The following is a 7818-nucleotide window of genomic DNA, read 5'->3' as shown; positions in this document are numbered from 1 at the left end:
GAGCTACACATTCAGTCCATTTTGCTCTGGTTATTTTGGAGATGAGGGTCTCTAACTATTTGCCCAGGTTGACCTCAAACATAATCCTCCAGAACTCAGCTCCCTAAGTAGCTAGAATTACGGGAGTGAACCACTACTGCCCAGCTAAAATAAATTTTCTTTTAGATCCATTATTCCTTTAAAAATTCTCTCTGAGAAATGTGTTTTCTCCTATCACTAAAGTTATGTGGTATCCAAGGCTCTTAATGGAGATTTCTTAAAATGGTTTTCATTTTCAGCACTTACACTGTTTGGTACACAGGGTTAAATTGAGCATGGAATTTTGTCTTTGTATAATTAGAGTTTATATTTAAAGTCATTAGTAATAGTAAGAACAAGTTAATATATGTTCTTGTATTATAGTAGAATCATTTGTTACTATGTATGTTAATGAAATTCAACTACCAATGAGAAAATTTTCAACATGGAAAGCAAAGTATCTTTAGTAATTTGTACTGAGACTGTCTTGGTTTCTTGGAAGAGATTGTAAAGAGTTTTTAATCTAATATTTCAGTCCATCCAACACCAGGGGCTTTGTTGGTGATTTAATCAGCACAGTTATAGTATGAAGCAAGAATAGAGACTAAGATTTTGAGAGCATTGCTGTTTATGTAAGTAAAGAAATCTGTCATGGGCGCTGGTGGCTCATGCCTGTAATCCTAGCTACTCAGGAGGTAGAGATCAGGAGGATTGCAGTTCATAGCCAGCCTAGGCAAATAGTTCCACGAGACCCTGTCTCAAAAAACCCATTCACAAAAAAAGGACTGGTGGAGTGGCTCAAGGTATAGGCCCTGAGTTCAAACCCCAGTACCACAAAAAAAAAAAAAAAATCTGTCAGATGGGAATCTAAATATTTATGCTGATGCTTGGGAGCATAACCTTCAGTCTAGGTGTCTTACTTCCTTTCATCTGTTATCTTTCTGTGGCATTTGTGAACATAAACCAAGAAACATGGCAATTACTAAATTATGTAGTTTTGCTTTTTTGTTTGCTTTTGAGTAGAAAAATATGTTGGTAGTATCAAATTTTGGAGTTGAGATTCAGTCACTAAGTTGGGCATGGTGGTGCACACCTGTAACCTCAGCACTAGAAAGGCTATGGCAAGAGGATCTGGAGTTCAAGGCCAGCCGGGGCTACATAGCAAGATCCTGTCTCAACAACAACACGGTTACTAAGAAGTTTTTAAGTTTCTTGAAAGACCCTAATTTGAGCCTTGCGATGTTTTTAAAATTAAAATTTCTATTCAGTGGTGTTGAATGTGTTTGCATTATTTAGTAAATAATCCCAATAAATTTTGTGCTGTGGCCTTTGCTATATTTGCTGGTTCAGATTTCTGTTGTCTTAAGCATATTACAAAAGGTATCACATTTAACCCGTGGGTCGTCACACAGCAAAGGCAGAGTTCAGGATCCAGAAGAATTTTCTGCTGTGTGTTATGTTTGAGCATCTTAGGCAGAAAGCATGACTTTATCCCATTTTGTCAAGAAGTAATCTGGGTGGAGGCACCGGTAGGAACATGGTTGCTTGTCTCATTGAGGGGGGAAATTGATAGCAGGGAATATGTCTCAGAAGGTGGGCCTTTTGTAGACTGTGGCTTTGTTCATGTAATTTTAGTAGTTGACAGGCATTCTAGTGATCCTTGGAGATAATAGGCCACACTAGGTCAGCATCTCTTCCCTGGAGGTCTTCATCTTTATTTTATTTTAATTTAATTTTTTTATGCTATCCTGGGTCTTCATCTTTAAACAGGTATAAGCCATAGTGCTACAAACTCATTCTCTGCCTTCCAGGAGTTTCCTGTCTAAAACACTTGGATATGGTTAGATTTCCAAATGTTGTCTTTTTATGTGTTTTTTTGGATAGACCTTCAAATAATGTCTTTTTTTGTTTTGTTTTTTAGGGCAGGGTTTTGCTATGTAGCATAGGCTGGCTTTAAACTCCTGATCCTCCTGCCTCAGCTTCCTGAGTGCTGGGATTGCAAGTGAGTATCACCACACCAGGCTCGATCATTCTTTATACATTCTTATTTCAGTTCTTCTTAACCCACCTGGATCCTTAATTCAATTAAGCATTTCTTAATTCTAAGCATTTTTCCTTTTTTAATGAAATAAAAGCTTATTTATTATGCCAAAGAGAAAGGAATCAAAGGTCTGATCATCTGTCCCTTCATTTCTTCATCCCTGAGGCCAGTTGAAAGTACTCTCTTGCATCCAGGAATGCTTGTGGAGTGGTTATTATGATTGTTATTAACCTGGAAACTCATTAAGCCCTGAAGGTTCTGGGGAGAGCTGGAAGATGAAATTCAATTTCAGGCTGAGGTCAACCATATTATCTCTAGGCTATCACTCAGGGGCAGATGTTTGTGGATCTCTGCATTCCAGGCTCATCAGAGCAGAACCTGCTTTTTTTTTTGTCAGGTTTTATTGAGATAGCAAGAGGATGTGGAGGGATACAAGTTTGAAAAGTCAAGTTATGAGTTTTCGTGAAGAAATAACATTGCTCAGCAAAGCCATTCTTAAAAATCTCAGCTCACCTTTGCAACGGTGGTTATGAAGCTTAAAAACTTCCGTTGTGATAAATGAGACTTGCCATTTTTAGGGAAATGTCAGGGCACAAACTATATTCTTGTTGAACGGAGCTAAATGAGAGGCTACTGTGTGTTTGACAATGACAAATGCAGAACCTGTTTTTCAGGGGTCACTCTTCAAAGAGGTTTTTCTTTCTGGCTTTATCCTTCTGATACCCAAACCTAAGAGGAGAGAGTTTACTTATTTAGTTTTATTTAAGGAGATAAGGTAATAAATCAGAAAATTTCTCTATGTGAAGTTCTTTTAGCCACAGAAAATTCTTTTTTATTTATGATACAGTTTGAAGTAAATGTATAACTTCTGAACACTGGCCTTTGACAGCCAAGTAACCAAGGGGCAGCATCTGCAGAGGTTGTTACCAGCTACATTGCCACATCCCAGCCCTAATGTTATGTAACCACATGCAGTATGGTTATAAACACACCCTATTGGCTGTCTTCTACACAGTGGAATCAAGCAATTAAGCAATATAACATATAAAGAGCATATGTATCTTCATTTGGTTGAACAATCACATTTAAAAAGAAAAAGTAAAAAAAAAACATGTACAGGAGCTTTGGAAATGTTCTTACACTACTCTTGAAGGCTTCATGTAAGGAATATGCTCTCAGTAGCTACTTTAATGAAATTAAAAAAAAATTATTTGTGGACTCAAGATGAGCTTCCAAGAAAACCCCTGCAGTCAATAAGTTACCTTGTGAGACTAAGCCCTTGCAGTCCTCTGAGGACTTATGAGCTAGCCTGGCTCCAAGGGCGTCCAGAGCCAGAGGGAAAAGACATTGGACAGGTTCAGCAATTGTTAATTGTTAATTGAAAGCACAATGTTGTGTGTCCTGACTTGCCCTAAGTTGTTTATTGGTTTTATAAAGAAGCATTTTTTACAAGTGGTTCTAAAACAGCTGTCAGAATTGGGTCAGTTGAGTATCTGTAATCAGGAAGACACTGAATCAAGATGGCTGTTTTCCCTTTTAATTCCCAAGTGCACAATGGGCATTGCCATTTTTCTCTTCTCAACTGGAATAATGATCAAGATGGATACATTACTCATTTTTTGGAGGGGAAATATGCTAAAGTCTAATTGTCTAACTTTTAGATTGGGTGAAAATACTCTCACATTAAAATTACCAAGTTGCTGACCCAGAGATGTAACACGGTGCTAGAGTGCTTGCCTAGCATCACCAAGGCCCTGGGTTTGATTACCACTACCACAAAAAGTGAAGGTGGGGGCGAAGTGTAGCAGACCAATTTAAAAGCAACTGTATCAGCTGGGTGCTGTGCCACATGCCTGTAATCACAGGTAGTCAGTCTGGAGACAGGCAAGAGAATTGCTTGAGCCCAGGAGTTCTAGGCCAGCCTGGGCAACATAGTGAAACCTAAGTCCTAAAAGGCTGGTGGGGGGGTGTTAGGCATTTACTTGGGTCTTAGTAAGTGCTATTTGAGGAAGGAATGTAGCTACTGGACTTGAAGCTGCTGCTGCTACTATGTTTTAATGGAAAATTCTGAAATTGAGAGGATGGGAGGAGATGTGCAGGGAGAGTAAAATCCTTACACAGAGAAGCATGATTCTGTTTAGTTCTACTTCTGTGTGACAGCTCTTGTCAGGTCTGTCTTACTCTGCCAATCATTGCTCCTGCCATACACCATTGCCTAGTCTGCCTGGAAGTCTTCATCATCACAGACCACATTCCCACTCATCTCCAAGAATGATTCAGTGATTAAAAAGGGTTTCAGGAATAGGACTTCCTTAACACCATCTATAGTCAGTTATCTTTAGTTTGTGTTTTGAGTAACTTTATGGATATTTGTGAGTTTAGTTTGTGCATTTGACTTAGGAAAGTACTTACGTAATTTTAGTTAGCAACTGAGGCATTGTTTTGTATGACCATACAGATTGTGACTAATTGGTGAAATGATAGCCATATACATCTAAGAAGCATTATTGCAATCTAATCACATTCACACAAGGGGGTCTGCCATCTTAATTGTAGCTAGCTGGTCACTAGCAAGCCAATTTTCAGATATGTTGGGCTCAGAGTTGGTTACGTGTAGTCCACATCTTCCTTGTGTGTCACCAGACCAAAGAATGCCAATAACACCAAAATGTTCATGTTAGAAAAACTGGTCATTCATTCAAAACATGTTTGAGATATTGGGGAATCCAACAATCAGTTAATATCCAACCATTGGGCTCAGCAAGCTCACTAAACAAACTCAAGTCCAGTGGTTTCTTAACTATATTGTTTGAGTACAGTGCTTTTAATGCTGGCAAACTTTCACCTCTGATCTTACGTGGTTTTCCTAACAATTCCAAGGCAGGTTGAAACAGTGATTTTCCTTTTTCATGGATGATTAAACTGAGACCCAAAGAGACCAAGTTAATTGTGTGCAGTCTTTATTGTGAAATAGTTGTGGGTTTGGAACTGGAATAAAACAGATGCATTCATCTCTGGGTCTCATCCATTTTGTCTTTCATTCCTCTACCTGCTGTCTACCTATAATTAGGCAGTGTGTCTTCTAATGCCTTATCATCCTTCCTTGGACACTAGCTTATTTTGTGTGTGTGTGTGTGTGTGTGTGGTGTGTGTGTATTTAAAGACAGGTCTTATCTTGCAGCCCAAGCTGTTTTCAAACTCATGATCCTCCTGCCTCTGCCTCCTGAGTACTGAGATTAGGAGTGTGGGCCTCCACGTCTATCTCCTGGTTTGTTTTCTTTATTGTATATGGTTATGTGAAGTTACTTTGTTTGCTTATTGTTGATCTCCCCTCTAGATTTTAAGTACCTGGAGAACAAAAACATCACTCTTACTCATTCCCGTTTCCCAGTGCCTACATATAGTAGACACTCAGTAAGTTCTTTTTTTTTTTAACTCAGTTTTACATTCACTCACATGTGTATATACATTGTTTTGGCCACCTTCCCCACCCCCAGTAAGAATAAATTGAAAAGAAAAATGGTCTGAGGGCTGGCGGAGTGGCTCAAGTGGTAAGACCAATGCCTCAGGCCTACTTCTAGCAATTCTACTTTTTTTTTTTTTTTGGTAGCACAGGGGTTTGAACTCGGGGCCTCACAGTTGCTAGGCAGACACTCTAACTGCTTCAGCCACTCCATCAGTCCTTTTTTTGTGTGTGATTTTTTTTTCCCCCGGAGATAGGGTCTCAGTAACTATTTCCCTGGGGCTGGCTTTGAACCGCAATCCTCCTGATCTCTGCCTTCTCCGGAGCTAGGATTACAGGCATGAGCCATCGATACCCGGCTTCTACTTTAATTTTAAAAGCTTAGGTGAATCTAAATCAGTGGTTTGTAAAGATTAGAATGTATCGGAATCATTGGGCGGGCTTGCTTAACCTAGATTGCTGGGCCCATGGGTGAGGTTTCTGACCCAGTGAATCTGGGGCACAGTCAAGAATGAATTTCTTGTAAAGTTTTGGGTGATGCTGATATTAGTACTTTGAGAATCATTATACTAAACAAAGTGGGCAGAGCAGATACTGGAAATGCACAGCTCTGCAGCTCTGTGGGCAAGGGCCTTTGTGTCCACAGTGCCTAGCACTATGTTTGATGAATCCACAATTGTGACAACTCAATGAATGCTCACAAGTGAGTCATTGGCCCAGTCTTCCATCCCAGAGGCTCAGGACTGAGGGGAAGAAGTACTTCAAGAAGATCCCAGATGCTCTCCCAGTAAGGGATACCAACTTGTCATAGTGGCCCTGCTTTGATCTTACTTAGCAGCTGCCAGTCTCAACAAGTTGAGCACCTGGGGGACCATGATTGCTGTGTCCAACCTCTGAAGGGAGATGGAGATGTGTTCAGTATCGTTTGAGGGTAGAGTTAGTACAGTGGAGCAATATAAGCAAGACCTAATGTTGGCCAACTGTGAACTGGGCCACGTGAACTTGAGGACATGAGTTCTCCATCCCTGGAAATGTGCAGGCAGAGTCTGGATGCTGAGTCTTCCAGTCTCAGGGCATGTGGTTTAGGTGTCACCCTGATCAAGCTGTAGCTATGCATGTCTGATGTTCACCTGGAACCTCGGCTACATGCCTAGGTCCTCTTGAAACCCAGGACACAGGAGTTCCCTATCCATAGATGTGGGGAAGAAGGGCAAAGGGTTATTTTGAGGGATCTGTGCCTCCTCAAAAGAGCTCAAATGTTGAGAAAGTCCCTGGGTCTCTGTTTCTGCTACCCAGGGGCCAGCCCCAGGGCCTAGGGTAGCTGCTGAACAAAGTTTGCTGATGGAAGTACTGCTAGCAGGCAGGTGGTGCCTGGTTTGTGAGGAGAGGAGCAGTGTATTCCAGCTGAAAGAAATGGACTAGCAAAAAGGTATCAGTAAAGGATAGGGGAGGTACACCGAGTTAAAGGAGGTGAGGGTTCCTGTATGCAAAGATAAGATGGAGACATACAATGGAAAAACCTTTAATAGGTGAATGAATATATATGGATTTTGTCCTGTGACTATTTGGCTGAGTCCAGACTAGAAAGCTGGGTAACTGCTAGACTGGATGAGTCAGTTTGACAAAGGCATTTCAGGTTTTGATGGCTGCTCTCCTGTTTTTCTCTTCCTCCTCCCCACTGCAAATTCCCTTGAGTTCTATTCTGAAACCCTTAATGGTTTTTTTCCCATCCCACTAGGGACAGTTTGCAAACCCTCTCTGGCTTGGCTTGGGTTAGGGCTGGGCACAGGACAAGCTGGGGAAAGGAGGTGGGTCCCAGCAATAAGCAACCCACAGAATTGTGTCTGTTACTTAAGAAAAGGTTCTGGGTTTTTGGCTAATTGCAAAAATACATAATGGATGCTTTTTGCATCTGCTAGTTATTCTGGAACAGGCCTGCATCCAAAAGCAAACTTTAAACAAACAATAAGATTATGGAGCTTAACTATTTCAATGTGTAATAGAATAGAAAGCCAAGTCCCAAGAAGTTGCATTAACCATGCACTCAGACGCACACACACAAGGGAACACACCAGCAGATATACAGACATACAAACACAGACATGGTTTGGCACTAGTGCACACAAACTCATGCTTGTATATACAATACACACAACTCACACATAAGTGCTCAATTACCCACACTTACACAGACTCAAGGCACATAAGAATACATCCATATACACATATATGAATACATTTACACATTTGGACAATACAAGCACAGAGATACACAACTTCAGACATAGATCCATTC

The sequence above is a fragment of the Castor canadensis genome, chromosome 7 (assembly GCF_047511655.1).
Source record: "Castor canadensis chromosome 7, mCasCan1.hap1v2, whole genome shotgun sequence".
Taxonomy (NCBI): Eukaryota; Metazoa; Chordata; class Mammalia; order Rodentia; family Castoridae; genus Castor; species Castor canadensis.
The sequence above is the reverse complement of the archived record's forward strand: the minus strand, read 5'-3'. Positions refer to the sequence as shown.